Raw genomic sequence first — 19,128 nt, forward strand, 5'->3', positions numbered from 1 at the left:
TGAGATGGCCAGCTTTGGAAGAAAATTTATTTTTCGGTAATCTATCATAGATGTATATGCTATATTTCTGTATGTGTGACCACTCAGTAATTATGTTTGCAGCTTTTCAAATGCCTGTTGCAATAATGAATTGAATGTGTTTTAGGAGAAAATGCAGTCCTTAACAAAATTCATGAAAAATAAATTTTAAAAATTCTAAAAGATAAAAATAATTTTAGCATTGCTATTGCATTAAACAATTGTGAATAAAGGTAGATGTAAAGGAATTTTCCAGGATTAGAGAACCATGGCTGCCTTCTGCCGAAAATAGCATCACAGCCGTCAATGCATTGTGTCTCATATTGTAGGGATCTGGGCAAAGCTTTAATACCACATACAACCTGTAGACAGGAGGCGCTGTTTTGGATAAAATAAGCCATAGTTTTCTAATTCTGGACAACCTTTTGGATTCAATTTGTCTCATAAATATTTCAGCTTCAACGGTCATAGTTTATTTTTGCTTTATAGTAAGTACATTGTATTATGCAATATTTTTATTGAAGAGGCTGTCCCAGCTAGAAAGATTCTGGCCATATTTTCTTTTAGCCCCTACAAACATGAAGTATCTGGTATTAGCCAAAGAAATGCTGCAAAAACTGGCTTCTAATCTGGAGTACTCAGTATAACCACATATTATATTCTCAACCATTCATTTGAATAAGAACCATGTAATACAACTCTCTTCCTCCTTCCTCAGCCAAATGTATGGCACTTGTGTACCCCCTGGTGATAACAGCTGGATCTTTGTCATTATCTGATTCCCGTGGAACTGTATCGGAGAAGGGGTTGACCCAACAGGACATAATAGGTGATTGGTTGCTTGTCCTGAAAAATAGTGTTCATTAAAGGGGTTGTCTCGCGAAATCAAGTGGGGTTATACACTTCTGTATGGCCATATTAATGCACTTTGTAATATACATCGTGCATTAAATATGAGCCATACAGAAGTTATTCACTTACCTGCTCCGTTGCTAGCGTCCTCGTCTCCATGGTTCCGTCTAATTTCGCTGGCGGCTTGCTTTTTTAGACGCGCTTGCGCAGTCCGGTCTTCTGCTCTGAGCACGAGCCGCTTCAGCGTGCTCGCCGCTACAGCTCTTCTGCGCATGCGCAGACGAGCTGCAACTTCTCAGGAGTGCGCTGGAGTGGCCATTCTGCTACCATCCTCTTTTAGAGGAAGGTGCAGAAACTTGAGCCGCCCAGCAGCCCAGCTGAGAAGCCGCCCAGCCGTGCCGAGAAGCCGCCCAGCCGCCCAGGTAAGTGATGGGTGACGGACTGATGGGGGTGACGAGTGACGGACTGCCGCTGTGGCCCCGGAGCCCACCGCTGGGCCCCGGAGCCCACCGCTGGGCCCCAGGGCCTACCGCTGGGCCCCGGAGCCTACCGCTGGGCCCCAGGGCCTACTGCTGGGCCCCGGGGCCTACCGCTGTGGCCCCAGGGCCTACCGCTGGGCCCCAGAGCCTACCGCTGGGCCCCGGGGCCTACCGCTGGGCCCCGGAGCCTACCGCTGGGCCCCAGGGCCTAGCGCTGGGGAGCCGGGGCCTAGCGCTGGGGAGCCGGGGCCTAGCGCGGGGGTGCCGGGGCCTAGCGCGGGGGAGCCGGGGCCTAGCGTCGGTTACCTGCTGCCTGGCGGTGGGTGACTGTGGCCCAAGAGCGTGTGCTGTGGTCGGCGGCCACGGTGGGTCCGGTCGGCGGCTGCGGGGCGTCTGGTTGTCAGGGAGACACAGCTGGTAGCGTCTCAGGAGCGCACACGTCGGGCTACAGCAAGCGACGGGAAAAGAGCCGGCGGCCATCTTGGGGAAACTTTTTAAAGGTGGCTGAAACGCTGAAACTGTAAGTAGAAACCGGCTAGAAAAGTCATTTACAGGGGGGCTTAGTAATGTATGCTTAATAAGGGGGACTGGGAAAAAAAAAAAAATTCACTGCTTCCTCGAGACAACCCCTTTAAGCATAATTTATTAGTTGATAGATAATTCAAAATAGGTGCAAATTGTTCTAATGTATGAATGAACATTAGAAACACTGTAGGCAAACCTTTACTTAAAAACTATTATAGCATATTATGATATATTAAAAGATAAAAGGGGTTGTCCAAGCATTTACTATTGAGGAGCTATCCTCTGGATATATCATCACTAGTTGATCAGTAATGGTCTGTTGCTAGGGAACCTAACTGATCAGTTAATTATCTGGTCTGCGGTCGGTATACAGGAGCCATATGCCGTCATCGGGATCAGAGCCAGAAGTGTAACCGGCAGCTTTGCTCTCTCTGATTTCAATGGGAGTGAATCTGCCTGTTACACTTCCAGCTTTGGCTCTGATGATGACAGCTGGATCCACTGCGCTAATAGCAGGCTGGACATTCAGCTGAGCAGCAGATCCCCGCCAATCAACTATTGATTACCTATCCTGAGGTCATCAACAGTAAATGCTTGTAAAACAACTTTAGGGCACAGTCAGATGAGCGTGAATAGGTGCGTGAAAAAAAAACGCCGAATACATATATAAAAATGCGTTTTTAATTCATACTTGTTGTGTGGTGACATGATAATAAAATTCGCACATAAATAGTGCTGCCACATTGAAAGCAATGAGAGAGGTTTGCTATCCCCTACTGCGGCTGTGACAGCTGCAGCAGGGGATTGCTTGGATGTGGAACCCCTGAATTTTGTCACATCCAAGGGCTTCACCTTATTGTCAATGGGGCCATCAGCAGCAGTGCCAGCCCCATTGAAAGCAAGGAAGCGCAGCTGCTCCTGGAAGGACACCTCATCACAGGACACTGTGACAGCACAGCTGTGGCAGAGGAGAGCGATGCTATCACATAGCTTTCAATGAGGCTGGTGCTGCTGCCCCATTGAAAGCAATTGGAAGGAGGCAACCCCCGCAGCAATTTTCGGGAAAGGGCTTGAATTATAAGTCCCCCCCCCCCCCCCCCCACCCGAAAATAACCTCTAGCTGCAGGAAAAAAATAATAAAAACATATCACCTAGAAGTGCTGTCAGGTGCATTTTTCCCCTGTTCTTCTTCATTTCTTCTGGCCAGAGATTGAAAAATCCCCACCTCCTGGAAATGCTGCCACTGATTAGCAAAGCTCTTTGACCAATCACAGTGATTCAATGAATGGCTGTGATTGGTCACAGCGCTCAGTCAATCAGAGGCAGCGCTTCCAGTAGGTGGGGATTTTTCAATTCCCAGCCAGAAGAAAAAGAAGAAGAGTGCAGCGAACCCGGGAAGAACGTGCACCAGAGCCAGACAGTGCTTCTAGGTGATGTATTATTATTATTTTTTTATGTACTTTACAGCCTTTCAGTATATACATATAGAGGTCAGTTATCTTGTTCTCAGTATATATACATAGAGGTGAGGTAGATTCTCTTCAGTATATGCACACAGAGGTCAGTTAGATTCTCCTCAGTATATACTCACAGAGGTCATTTAGATTCTTCTCAGTATATATATTTAGAGGTGAGTTAGATTCTCCTCAGTATATAAATAATTTCTCTAGGCTTTATGGTTTCTGAGAAAAGAATTGTCTAATGTGTCATGGATTTTCGTGCAGTTTTTCTTGCTTAGAATTGAATATTGAAGTTGCAACCACTTTACTTTTCCTATCTAGGACCAAAGGAATGGTCATGGCAAATTTCACGTTTGTGAGGTACAGATGTGTGTTATTAGTTATATTACATAGGGGGTCACTTACTTTTGCACTTAGAATCGAATAATCAAGTTGTGACCCCTTTACTTTTCCTATTAAGGACCTAAACAAAGGTTGTGCCAAATTTCAAGCTTGTACAACATTGGGAAGTTAGAGAATAAGATTAAGTACATTACATAGGAGGTCACTGACATTTGCACATAGAATTGAATAATCGTGTTGTCTTTTTGAGCCTTTTCAGAGCAGTCTAGCTTGGCAAGACAGTATCCCTTCAGCTCTGAAGTGATAGGGCTCAGGGACCGATAGTTGAGAAGTAATACCCAGCATAGGATAGCAGTTCAAATAACTGAAGACTTTAGGTGGCGGCTCTAGACAATACACGGTAGTCACCTGAGACTAAGATTAAACCTAATAGGAAATGTACATCACCCTTGTAATCGCACCAGGCTTTTTGTGTGTTGGATATGAACCACCATTAATTACGTAGTTATCATTTAAAGGGGTTGTCCCGCGAAAGCAAGTGGGTCTATACACTTCTGTATGGCCATATTAATGCACTTTGTAATGTACATTGTGCATTAATTATGAGCCATACAGAAGTTATCAGAAGTTATTCACTTACCTGTTCCGTTGCTAGCGTCCTCGTCTCCATGGTGCCGTCTAATTTTCAGCGTCTAATCGCCAGATTAGACGCGCTTGCGCAGTCCGGTCTTCTTCTTTTCTGAATGGGGCCGCTCGTGCCGGAGAGCGGCTCCTTGTAGCTCCGCCCCGTCACGTGCCGATTCCAGCCAATCAGGAGGCTGGAATCGGCAATGGACCGCACAGAAGAGCTGCGGTCCACCGAGGGAGAAGATCCCGGCGGCCATCTTCACCAGGTAAGTAAGAAGTCACCGGAGCGCGGGGATTCAGGTAAGCACTGTGCGGTTTTCTTGTTTAACCCCTGCATCGGGTTTGTCTCGCGCCGAACGGGGGGGCTATTGAAAAAAAAGAAAACCCGTTTCGGCGCGGGACAACCCCTTTAAAGACAGTCAAACCGGATGCTTTTTTCTGTAAAATGTTCCACTATTCTAGTTCTATAGTTGTAGTGGGGGTTTATGATCGAACGTATAAATCAAGCTCGGCCTTTTCTTTACTCCACTCCATCTGTACTTACCATCATGTTTCTAATATCTCAGTGATAGACTGTGATAGTATTTTTCCATGAATAAAGGAAAATTCTAGACGGTTTCTGATTAGCTGCATAACCAGCAGGGAAATGCATTGAACCGAGGCAAAAATTTGCCTTATATTGAGGTCGAAACTGAATTCTGTTGGAAACTAGTACTGCACTACGTCCTAAATGTGAAATGTGAGGTAGTGGTTATCGAATCATACCTCAATAAATTGATCAAGTATATTTCATATCTCTGATCAGGATCTCATGGTCTGTACCAATTAATCAAGCCTATGAGATACCTGATCTGCTAAATTTCTGGAGTGATTCTTGGTTGGAGTCCTCCGGTCCTATTCGTACTGTGCTCTATATGTCTGTTTTCTTATCCACAGGTCTACACTCTCTCAGTCGGGCTTTTGTGGGATTCATGTGTGTCTGTCAGGCCCTAGTTTTTAATAAAAATCAATAAAGACTTATGCTTTAGTTTTAAAATGTCTACTCTGTTAAGAGCTTTTTAATTGATTTATAGACTGTTCTGCCCCTGTGAATACATTTCCTATTAAGGATCTAAGGAATGGTTGTACCAAATTTCAAGTTCGTACAACACCGGGAAGTTAAAGAATTAGATTAGGTACATTACATAGCGGGATCACTTACTTTTGCGCTTAGAATTGAATAATCGTGTTGCCACCGCCCTTTTTTTTTTCCTATTTATGACCCAAAGAATGGTTGTGGCAAATTTCAAGTTTGTGCAGTACAGATGTGTGTTATTAGTTACATTACATAGGGGGGGGTCACTTACTTTTGCCCTTAGAATTGAATAATCAAGTTGTGAAACCTTTACTTTTTCTTTTTAGCACCTAAAAATATTTGTGTTAAATTTCAATATTGTACGACACTGGGAAGTTAGAGAATTAGATTAGGTACATTACATAGGGGGTCACTTATTTTCGCCCTTAGAATTGAATAATCAAGTTGCTACCCCTTCACTTTTCCTATTTGGGACCTAAAGAATGGTTGTGGCAAATTTTAAGTTGGTACAACACCGGAAAGTTAGAGAACTAGGGGCAAGTCAGTGAGGGAGTAAGGGAGTCCGTCAGTGAGTCAGTCAGTGAGGGTTTTCACCTTTATATATATATTTATTTTTTTAGTGAGCTTTATACAGTGGATGGTATCATGTCTGTATTTACAATGTATGAACAGCAGCATTAGATTCTCTATAGTAGAAGAGTCATCATTTCTATCATCTCACTCACTGTTGTTCAGGCATGTCAGATCTGTAGTTTCTAGAAGATGGTTATTGATCACAATGACACAATATGCTACAATTATAATTTGTACCTCTATTACAGATGACATATATGACTTCAGATACATGTCAAAACATTTTTTCTCTGCATTTCATAATATTGCTGTATTGTAGTAATAGTAAGGCACTCTATAGTATCAATGTTACAACTTTTAAAGCACTTTATTCACAGAGACGGAAAAGTCTATAATAATTTAGAAAAGCCCTTTCACAGTTACAGACTAAAAACTTGAGGATTCTTTATTAAAGATGCTCTAAAAAACACATATGGGCTGACTTACATACAAAACGTAAAAGACAAAGGATAAACAGATACCCTTCCTTGACAGTAGCCTCCACTTTTTAATAGGTATATGCAGGAGACTTGATCATAACTAAGTGCTATTGAGAACAGTACTAGGACTTATGAATTCATTCACCATGCAGTAACGATGTTTGAATGCAGGGGTGAATTCATATAGATTTCCTAGTAAAATTGACCCTGGTGGTAATATGGCAGTAGTGCTGACCAATTACCCTTTCAGAGTGCAACAGGTGGCTCGTCGCAGATTTATCAGGGTTACTGCTAAATAACAAGAAATAATGTCCCAGATTGTTTGAGACACGTAAACAAAGGGGATTTCTCCCACAGGTACAGATGGCTTTTAGATGTCAAAAAGCTCACAATCGAGAAATCTTATATACGAAAAGCTAGACGCGTTTCCCCACAGTTAGAACTGTGGTTCATCAGGAGCGTAGATAAAGCAGTGAGTCTGTAATACAGCACTTTTGATCATAATAGATCCGACATGTATAGAGGATTCAGATACTGTCGTATGGTGGCTCAGATTTGATAATAAATTTGATAATAGATTCAAATCTTATATACACAAGGTGCTTTTATTCAATAACGAGCCACCTGTTGCACTCTGAAAGGGTAATTGGTCAGCACTACTGCCATATTACCACCAGGGTCAATTTTACTAGGAAATCTATATGAATTCACCCCTGCATTTAAACATCGTTACTGCATGGTGAATGAATTCATAAGTCCTAGTACTGTTCTCAATAGCACTTAGTTATGATCAAGTCTCCTTCATATACCTATTAAAAAGTGGAGGCTACTGTCAAGGAAGGGTATCTGTTTATCCTTTGTCTTTTACGTTTTGTATGTAAGTCAGCCCATATGTGTTTTTTAGAGCATCTTTAATAAAGAATCCTCAAGTTTTCAGTTTTAAAGCACTTTAGGATTAATCAGTAGTGCTGTGTATAGTAATTTGGTAATTTGAAAAGAGCAGTAGAACATTGTTAGGATATGGAGAATAGATTCTTAAATGTCTTCAAACATAGTACTGTTAAAAAAGCATATATGAATCTTTCGGCTATGTTTTACTATTACAAAACAATACAACTTAATAGCTATCTAGAGTTAGCAAATCCCTCCAAGAACCATAGAACCCAAGCATTAGCACAGACATCATATGGGTCACACTTTCCTGAGGCTATCTGACTCCCCTCCACCAAAACTTATTCAAAACCATCATTTGACCCCTTCTACATGGAGTCTGTGAGATCTGGGACCTCACCACACCCCACATCAAAATTTCAGACATTCGGAAGCACCGCTCTTTGCAGGACTCACAATTGGTCGAATGTTCACCTTTCAACTATCACTGCTGCCACTCGATTCCCTTCAGCTCATACATCTGGACAAACTACTTGACATGTTCGTAGAAAAATTTCCCTCAACACGTCCTTTAGTCAACTTAGAGAAAATCATCCTGTCAAAGTGTAGCTCTAGCAGGAAAATTGCACAGCTAAAGCGTAAATTCATTATGCTAATAGGAGAGGGAACTGAATATCGAATTGTCAGCTAATGATAAGAAATTCATATTATGTAACACACATGGTTTTTCAAACTGCATCAGATAACAGGAAAATCACTACAAACTACTAATTAGGTGGTACAAGTTGCCAGAGTGGTTATATGCATAGCAGATAGCAACTTTCCAACTCAAACCTGTATTGGAGTTGTGAGAACCATGTGGTCTCACTCACCCATATATGGTGACTCTGCCTGGCAATCACCCCTTTTTGGCAGCAGGTGGAACAGGTCATTACATGCTTCACTGGGGACTCCTTCAACTTAACCCCTGCAATTGTTATCTTATCAAAACCTTAAATAGGTTATACCCCCACAAAAACAAACCTCATTACTTATCTAATTGCTGCAGCGAAGGCCTTGAGGGTAAAGTTGGTTGTAGCCCTCATGTGGCTACAACCAACTTCACCCTCAGTGAGGTAGTGGCTTATGAAAGTAAAGGAGATATGCAGATTTGAAAAACGCACCAATTGGGCTAGTAGAACCCATGACTCTTTTAGAAAAACCTGGAATCCCTGGTTGCTATGTAACTTAGATCAATGCAGTGGTCTACTTTAGCTTTCTGAGCATAAGATTAAGACTATATATGATATCTGTTTGTAGGAATACATGACATGTAGCTACTAAGTGATTGTGTACAAAGCCATTCTTCCCCCCTTCGACCCTCTTCCTTTCCTCACTTCTCGCTTTTTATTTTATCCTCAGTTTCTTTATTATAAGTCTGAAATTAGACTTTATCTCAAAGGATAAAAAAAAAGAAAACTGTTCAATTTAAGTTCTGAGAACTCTACAGCATTACATTGATGATGTTTATGTTTTACTGTGTATTTCTACCAATAAAAAGAAAATTTACAACACAAAAAAAGGATACTGTAATAGAGGAAATTATATATGTATGCCAACAGTACTTTATGGAGCTGAAGCGTCATTCAGTCCTCAGTGTCCTAGCATTTGTTTGTCCAATTCCCTAACAGATAATAGTTAATCATTAGCAGGACACCCTGTGCTAAGTTTATTTGTTGGAAGATCCTTCTAGCAGAAGTTGACAACCATTTTAACCAACACACATTAACAAATATGCAAAGTGTCCTAGTGCGGATTGCACAGCACCAATATGGAAGAAATGAGAATCAGCATGAATTCCCCAAAAACAATTACGAATTTATTTACTCAACATTGTGGAGTGTAAAATTCTCATTATTCTTCCCTTTCTACATTTTTTTCTAGACCCTCAAGATTTCTTGACCATCTGGATTGAGACTAAATATATTTGGCTTAGACTGTGTAAATATAGAATACATTTATTTTGCATACAGAAAACTAAGTTTTGAAGGAAAGGGACAGTATCTTCAGGCTTTCATAAAATATCAGATTTTTTCATTTATTAGTAGAGATGAGCGAACATACTCGTTTTGAGTAATTACTCGATCGAGCACCGCGATTTTCGAGTACTTCAGTACTCGGGTGAAAAAATTCGGGGGGCGGGGGGAGGCGTGGCAGCGTGGGGGGTAGCAGCGAGGAACAGGGGGGATTCCTCTCTCTCTCCCTCTCCCCCCCCACTCCCTGCTGCAACCCCCCACTCACCCACGGCGCCCCCCGAATCTTTTCGCCCGAGTACAGAAGTACTCGAAAATCGCGGTACTCGGGCGGAAAAGGGGCGTGGCCGAGTAGGTTCGCTCATCTCTATTTATTAGCAATCATGGTAATCTGCGCTGACAGAGTCTTCTAGAGCCTCTTTTATCTCCTGGAAAAATGTGACTCATTCTAGAAATAAAAGATTTAGAAAGCACCATATTTAAAAAACATCTTTGTTGTTTATGCCATTAAGCAAATTACATTTTATGAATAGGGTAATTTACTGTATTAGGAAAAGGATAATATGGATCAATCACATTTCGCCACCAAGGTTCTATGCCAAAACTGTATCTCAAACAGCTATACATAGACCTCTTCTTATGTTTATGATGAATTCTGGATATCTGCACTATTTCTACTGCAACTACTACTACTAGGAATACACCCAATCTCATAATGTTGTATGATGTCACTCCCACACATTTCTCATAGCAAGGCTGCATATTAATCATATACAGCTATCACTTTTCTTTCACGGAGATTTACTGAATTAAAACCATCTGCCTTAATAAGACAGATAAGCCATCTTGTCATATTTAATATTAATGCCGGTAATACCAGGTTTTGTGAAATCTACTTTGTATCAAATCATAATAACTGTTCCATTAAGTAAAAAGATTACATAAACAGTTCATTTTAATAATTGGAAAAATAAATTCACACACCTAAGCACCGGAATAGACAATGGTGTATAAAGAATATTAGCAAGGCTATTCCAGGTAAGTAAAGTCTTTAGAATGTTTTATATTCCATGGCTGCACACAAGAAGATAGATGCATTACACATAATTATGTTGCAGTAAGCTCCTAGTTTATTGAGGCTTAAGAGCGTGTAAATATGGGACAAATCGAAAATAAAATACCCATAATACAATGATTTATTATTTGAAAAGTGAATTACTGGTTAATAGTATAAATGATATTCATTCCACAAAAGGAGAATCAATTTTAACGTTTTGTGATAAAATGCGTAGTACTATGCAGATAGCAAATTTAGAATGAAAGCAACCTTCCTATTTCAGGACAAAGTTATGTCCTGGGACAGGAGACGCAGGTAGGTATGTTACCTGCAGTTGTTTTCTCTGTCACCACTCTGTTCTACCGGTTGTAGGCCTTCTTTTCAGTCATCCAAGATGGATGCAGCAATTTTCTATCTAGTTAATGCACACTGTACAGTGTTCTTTGATTGGCCAATGTAGATCACATGAGCAACACAGAAAACAGATATAGTGCATTGCATTATAACACAACCAGTGCACTGTGGGGATTAGATAGTCTGAAGATTATGTCATCCATCCTGGACGGACTAAAACAAGACCTGGAAATAGCATATTGGAGGGACAACAGAGACGAAAAACTGCAGGTAATAATAGTCTTCCACATCCTGTGGGAGAAACAGGAGGGTCACTTTCATAGCACTTCTTCAACATTTTTGGTAATAAAACAATTGCCATTTTTGATCTTTGGGTCATGAAGTTGAAAGTTATATACTTAAGTACAACAGTCACTTAACCCTTTGCAATCTAATTTTGGATTCGGGGTTTCCTAGGGGGCTTTCTCTTTCTGCCATTATACAATGGCGCCATCTGCTGGCTAGAGCCAGTACTGTGGTATCGGACACGCTGGAGAGGCCCCTGACAACAGAGCGGCCAGTAATCTACAGTAAAAATACCCTGCCAGACGTCTTCCGACATCGGAGCTGTACAGCCTTCAAATCAGAATGTCTTTAGACATCAGACAATGGATTGGAAAGGGTTAAACTTATGAAAGAGACTAAAAATGTCTCAGTGCTAGACCTTATTTATAGTATCAATATGGACTAACAAGCTGTACATCTGCTATCCATGCAAAGGTGTAGCTTGAAGATGCTCAGTCTCAATGTAGAATCTTTAATTAAGCCCACAATTACTATGAGACATTTAAAATAATGGAGTTTTCTTATGCTGTGAAAATGTCTTTAGCCCACCACCCTTTGCCCCATCCTGCCCTCCACTACGATCAGTCTGTAAGAGTCGGAGATTGCAAGGAGGAAGCCCGTTGCTTTCAATCACTTACATGTGATGGTCATTACTGACTGGGGCATTTGTGAGGTTAAACAGACAGATCAGCATTATCTTCAATCTCATTGGTAGTTCAGGTAGCCCAGCTCCTACAGTGGATGTCATTGTTCATTATTGTACATTTACAGCTCTTGACTGCAGGCTTCCAGCACTGTAAATGTATAGCAAGTGGTGCCAAGAGGTTAAAGATGACGCTACACTGAACTGCTCAGGTCATTCTAACAAGGTGCTGTGATAAATAGGACTTGATAATTACCCGATCTGCTTCAACATGATCCTATGAATATTGAACACACATATTGTAGCTTGTAACTCGCCCTTTTTCAAACAATCACTGTTATTACGCAAAGTGAACATGAACAATACATATTCTGAAAAGGTAAGCTCAATGTCAATGTTTTACCTCTTCCATTCAGACTAGTTTGTGCTATTCTCTGAAGCAGCTGTATATCACCTTAATGTAAATGTCATTGATTGTGTTTTTGCAAGCAAAGAAAGCCCACACATGAAGTACTGTGGCTGTATACATTTATGACACATACACCTACTGTACCTTTCCAGAATCTTTAAGACACATTGGGGCAGATTTACTCTTGCAAATTGGACAGTTTTCTGATGCTAATTGCCTTATATACTTTTCACCACACTTATGAAGTGCTTTAGACACTTTTGGACACTTTTTTTTTCTTCATATGCAATAAAAGGCATGGCTTCCTGGGAATGTGGTTGTGGCTAAATGAGACATCATGCCCCAAAAATTGTTCCGAAATTCTGGCATAATTTTTGACGTAAACTAAGCTGACCTATAGGTGGTATAGAGTTAGACTAGACAGTCTAAAGATTTGGCAGATTTACCATTCAATATAAGCCACTGTAATGAATTTGGTGCATTTTAAGAAGGGCTAGTCTAATTAAACAGTATTAGTAAATCTACCCCACTAAATTAGATTATTTAGTATTTCATACAGTGCGAGTATTGGAATGGTAAACTGTGAGAGTGATGGAGAATTGAGATGTATAGACAGTCTTCTAGATAATCAACACACACCTCAACTCACGGCATATGAAGACACTTGGGTATCTAGGGGTTATTACAAATTTTAACAATACTTTAATTGCTTATGGCTATAACTGAAGTGTGTCTGTATTACAGAAGCATAGGGTGCAACATGCTGATAAGTACTGTCACATGAAGCCGTAGGGCTTATTCACATAAATGTGGTTTTGCCCCCTTATTCAGCCATGATAATCAATAGAATTTCAGTGGTTTCGTTTTCACTATTGTGACTTTCGTCGTTAATTGTACAGGCAAGAAAATATAGGACCTGTCCTATCTTCCCCACATGTAGTGAATACCACAAGCAGGGAAGATAGGGCAGCACCTATCTTCCTACAGTTATTTTCAAACTCTTGAGCTCTGGAGTGGAGTTTGAAAAAACGGCGAAGGGGAAGGGATTCCCCTTGTTCAGGCGCAACTACGCTCCGTGTCACCAAACGTAGTTGCGCCCACGCTCATCTGAATCTGCCCTTACTCTTACCAAAGGTATTCTTACCTCCTCTGAACAATGTTTTCTGACTAGTCTGTATCTTGCAGGGGCTCAAAATGCTCTCAGCAACAGCCAATGTGAACAGGCAAGAGGAAAGATGTCCAGCATGTCTGGATATAATAAAAATCTTGTTTATTGAAAAAAGTAAAAGCAATGAAGTCTATCTTGGAATAACCCCTTTAAATGAATAAGGTAAAAGAAATGGTTTTGCATACTGTAACAGAACACCGCTACAACCTCCACTGCCTGTATACACAGTAACAGCTGTGGTTTACAACCCTTTCACACTCATCATTACCTTTCTGGCCATTCAACAAAAAGAAGTTTGCAGAACTTTCCTCTTCTGCTTTACTGGAATGATTAACTGGAAGACTGCAGAATCTTTCCTCTCTCACCGGTGAGACAGAAAATCTCTGGAATTTTCCTTTACTGATGCCCATCTTCATTTTGTCTGAGCTAAATATCATATCTTTCCTTCCTACAGCATGGACAAAAGTTATTAACATGGAAACTATGAGTATACCATCCAAAAATAGTAAAAAAAATCTGTAAAAGGTTTAAACAATCCAGTAGCTCATTGTGTGATGCCACATACATTTAAAGCTGCAGATGTATTTATGTTACACACAGATGAGGCAGCATTATGCAAACATATATAGTTTATTATTAGAGATAAACGAGCGTACTCGCTAAGGCAAATTACTCGAGCGAGTATTGCCATTTTCGAATACATGCCCGCTCGTGCCAAAAGATTCGGGGGCCGGCGGGGGTGAGCGGTGAGTTGCGGGAATGAGCATGGGGGAGCCAGCATGTACTCGAAAATGGCAATACTTGCTCAGGTAATTTGCCTTAGCGAGTACGCTCGCTTATCGCTATTTATTATGTATAGCCATTTTCTTAGTTTTTTGTCGACATAGCTATATGGGGGCTTGTTTTTTGCAGGACAAGTTGTAGTTTTTAATGGTACTACTTTGGGGTGTGTATAATGTATTGTAAAAAAAATATTAATTTGTTTGGGAGGGAGGGCTTATTCACACGTCTGCATATCGGCTGGGTTTTCCCGCCCGGCCGATATACGGTGTCCCTTTCTGCAGGGGGAGAAGGCGGGCCGGGAGCAGTGCACTGAGCTCCCACCCCTCTCCGCCCCTCACCACTGTTCAAACAAGAGAAAACATATTTTTTTCAATTTTGCAGTGAATTTTTATTTTACTAAACGTTATTGAATTTTTTTGGACTTGAAGATGTGATTGTTGGATCGCTAGCATAGTACACTGCATTACTTCTGAAATGCAGTGTGCTATACATTTGCCCTCAGACTATTAGTTTCTGCTAGAGGCAGAGTCTGAAGGACTGAGATACCTGGCAGACACTCTTGCTGCCATGGTAACCCATCAGCACCTTTCAATCAAATAGCAGGGTGCTGAGGGGGAACAGGGGAACTCCCTTCCGGTCATCCACTTACATGCCATGATTTTTATTGATGATGGCATGGAAGGCGTTAAACAGCCGGGAACATAGGTTCATCTATTCTTGATCATTATAGTAGGAGCCCCGCTGTCAATAGACAGCTGAGCACTTGACCTTGCAGGAGCTTACAACAGTGCAGGTTTATGGCCCAGGACCAAGCAGTGTATATTTACAGAATTCGGTCACTAAAGAGTTAAAAGAAAATATGACTGGACCATTGCACAGAACAAGCACTTGTTCCTGTTGTGTGCACCCGTTTCCTTACAGTCTGTAAGGTCATGCAAGCAGGGCACTCACTCCTTATGTTCAAACTGTCAATCTGTCTAAATACTGTATGTTATTTCTTATTTTGTGTATGTTCACTCTGACCAGTAAAGGACTATGAAATATGTTGAAACTATACAAATAAAGATTATTATTATTATAGCACTGTGCAAATCTATGTACAGGTCTGCATTATTCTTCACAAGCTTCCTTTGTTAAGTTTGGTAAATATCCCCAATTGGTTTTATCATGCGGAATGGTAAGCATGTTTTTGCATTGACAATTCCTTAAGGTATATGGTTACTTTTGTGAAATTGTGCCATTTACTGCTTTAATAAACCCCAAAAATAGCGTTTAAAGTAAAATAAACCTTGTAAATAGAAACTCATATATTGGGAGTAATGTGTTCCTGTTCTAAAAGCCTACATACAGCTGAAGCAATTTATGATTTCAATAAAATGTTTTGTGCATAAAAATGGATTCTGTAAACTGTCACTCTCTGGAAGTTAAAAGCTTTTTTGAACTTGTGGTTGTATCAAGCCAATTCAAAATGTCATCTTTTACACACATCAAATCCCAAAGCAAAAGGGAGCTCAGTGATGATTCCCTGTAACATTTAATGGGTTGCTGATGTTGCATATTGCTCAAAAGCACAACTTAAGCTGAGAAAATATGACTAAAAAAGGGAGCTCAGCAGTAAAGAACTTCTCAATCAGCCTTGTGTTGCCTACGATAAAAAAAGCTGTCACATAGCAAGGCCTTGGATATAGAAAGATCAGGCTTGAAGAATGAAATGATTGCTGTTGAATAGAATTTGGCATGAGTTGTTTAAAAATAAATATAGTGAAAAAACATTGGTTTAACAAGAAAATTTGTAGTAAGTAGTCAAAAAAACAAAACAAAATGTGTAAGGGTTCTGTTCTGTTTAGTTTGTCTTTGAGTCTATTGATGCAGGCTATAGTGACTCGATTAAAATTACTTTGAAGAAAACTTGTAGCAATGTAGCTAGAGTACCTTCACACACAGTGCAATCACAGTTAGGCCGAGGTCAGACAAGTGTTGTTTACACGCTGTGTTGTTTACAACGTGTAAACAATGCTGCTGACATGCAGGGATTATGTGCGTGAACGGGCTGTCTCTAGCTGCGCAGAGCAGTCCGTTCACACATCCGTGATGTGGGCAGCGTGCTTCCATAGCGCCTGTAGGAGCCTATGGAAAGCACACTGCACAGCGCACACCACAGAGCTGAAAGGCAAGTCGGCACTCGCATGTCCTAACTTTTTAAAAGCGCAGATCCTGCGCTTCTTTAAAGCGTCCATGTGAGCGCTTTCATAGCAACCTATTGGTTGCTATGGAAGCACTGTTCTCGCGCTGCTGTAGCACTGTGAGGACAAAGCTCGTCTGAGGCCTTAGGCCTCGGTCAGATGAGCGTGCTTTTTGTATGCGCAAAATAAAAACTTTTAAAAGAACCATTGCGTTCCTAAAAAAGCGTTCATATGCACAAAATTAGAGGCGCAAAATGCCACACACCTAAGTAAGATAAGACATGCACTATCTTCTTTGCGTGATGGGCAGGAGTTTCCATTGACTCCTATGGGAGCAGGAGTTAATGGAAACTCCTGCGCATGGAATACCTTCCCTGTTGCTTATAGCGGGACATTTAAAAGGTGCTTCTGGCCAGAAGCACCTTTTAAATGCCCCACAGTATTCCTCCTGTCCTTCTGCTGGGCAATTTCCCAGCAACAGGGGGCAGTAGATAGGGTTGCCACCCAGCCGGTAATTCACCAGCCTGGCCGGTATTTTTCCCGTCAGGCAGGTGCCAGTATTTATTTTTTACGGGCCCTATTACAGGCCGGTATTTTGTATCTTGATGCCACCGGGAAGTCCTGGTGGAGACAAGAGTGACTTCCCCTGTCAAGCCCCCTGAACTTCATTGGCTGGAAAAGAAGGCTCGGCTGCAAGTCCTGGCAGGCCAGTATAACTATCCTGTCGCCGCTCCCTGGCTCCCCACCCATTAACTGCTCTCCCAGCTGCTGCTGTAGCGTCCCTGTCCCTCTGCTCCCCACTCCTGTTATCTCATCCCGTCACTGTGCTCCCCGCTCATGGTGTATTATCACCGGCGCTGTGCTCCTCGCTGCTGTAGTTTACTCCCCGTACCTGTTCTCCCCGCTCCTGCTGTTTATTCACCGGCCACAGTGGCATACCAAGGTGGGTGCTGACATCAGGGGACACACAGACCTGCAGAGGGGGCAGCTTCCTCCAGGACCTCTGATGATGTTATGTCATGTGATACCCTGTGTGGGAGGAGCCAGGGATCACATGACCATGGGGAGCTCAATAAATGTAGGACTCTGCTGTGTCCTGTGTGTGTGTTGGGGCTGTGGGTGTCTGGATGGATGGATGGATAGATGGATTGAGTGAGTGAGTGGAGCTGTGGGGTCTAGGATGGATGGATGGATTGAGTGAGTGAAGTTGTTTGTGTGATGTCTGGGGATCAGGATGGATGTAGCGGAGCTGTGTGTGTGATGGCTGTGGATCTGGATAGATGAAGCGGAGCTGTGTATGTGATGTCTGGGGATCAGGATGGATGTGGCGGAGCTGTGTGTGTGATGTCTGGGGATCAGGATAGTGTAGTAGAGCTGTGTGTGTGATGTCTTGGGATCAGGATGGAGGTAGCAGAATTGTGTGTGTGCGATGTGTGGGGGTCAGGATGGATGTCCGTCCGGCCCTGCAGTGACAGTGTCCGGAGCCGAGGAGGAGAGCGGAGGAGCAGTACATGTGGTACAACGAGGTATGTACTATGTACTGCATGTAATCTTGTATGTTCAGGTGGTATACGTTATACCAGCTGTACATATAACTATGCACAGGACATATGGAGTATGCTGGTATAACCTAGTTATCATCTGTATATAATTATATATGTACTACTGTATAAGCTATACATCCCCTGTATATAGTGATATGGGCCATGCTGAGGTAACCTGGTATATCACTATATTAAGCAGCTGTACATACATAATAATATGCAGGAGATACCCAGGAAATATTCGCAATGGATATTGTGGGGAGAAAGAGGGGTGTGGGTTACAGGGCTTCCACCGAGGACTTCCCCCGATAGTGTGGGAGGAGGGGGCGGGGCTAGATGGATCGCTCTCTAGCACTCCCCCCGATGGTTTGATATAGGGATTCTCTGTTATAATCCCTATAGCCCCGTACACTCTTTCAGGCCCTGCCCACTCACACTCCACTATAGGGATATCCCTCTGAATTTCCCCATAGCAGGGAGATTTAGCGAAGCTATGAGGGATCTCCCCAGAGCAAGGAGTGGGAGCAGATCTATGGGGGATTTCCCCGTAACTAGGGACAGAAAGCAGAGCAATGGGAGATTAACCCTTCACTCCACTCCGTCTCTCTGTGCTATGGGAAAAAACCCCATAGCTTTGCTCACTCCATCTGCTTAGGGAAAATCCCGAAGTCCTGCAGGGCTTCTTCTCTCTCTTCCTGGAGCAGCTGTGCTTGTTTAAGCTGCCTCTGATTGGTCACAGTGCTCAGCCAATCAGAAGCAGCCCATTCAGCAGGTGGGGATTTTAAATCCCCACCTGCTGAATACTACTGAAAGCAGTGCAGGGAGAAGAGCCGGCAGGACGCGGCTGAGCCCCGGCAGCTGAAGAAAAGTGAGTATTCTTTTTTTTAATTTTATTCACCATTTCGTCTTGTTTTTCAGGGAAGGGCTTATGTTTTAAGCCCTTCCCTGAAAAACAATTACCGGGTGCTGGCAGCAGGATCCTCTACCGCAGCTGTCATCTGTGACAGCTATGGTAGGGAATTCTTTATTCCCTGCAGGGATGAAGAATTCCTTTGCTGCATCTGTCACAGATGTGGCAGGTGCAGCAGGGAATTCTTTTTCCTCACGGGGACGAAGGAAACATCTACTGCAGATGGCAGATGTGTTCTTTATCCCTGCAGGGTCATGGCAGTGGCGGACAAGTAAGTTTTTTATTTATTTATTTATTTTTTTACACTAAAATTATTGTTTTTCAGGGAAGGGCTTATGCTCAAGTCTCCCATTGACTTCAATTGGGTTCGTTACTTGAAACGAGCTCTCAAGCATTACAAAAAGCTCGGCTCAAGTAACG

Source organism: Eleutherodactylus coqui, chromosome 1 (genome assembly GCF_035609145.1).
Source record: "Eleutherodactylus coqui strain aEleCoq1 chromosome 1, aEleCoq1.hap1, whole genome shotgun sequence".
In the NCBI taxonomy this organism is placed as follows: domain Eukaryota; kingdom Metazoa; phylum Chordata; class Amphibia; order Anura; family Eleutherodactylidae; genus Eleutherodactylus; species Eleutherodactylus coqui.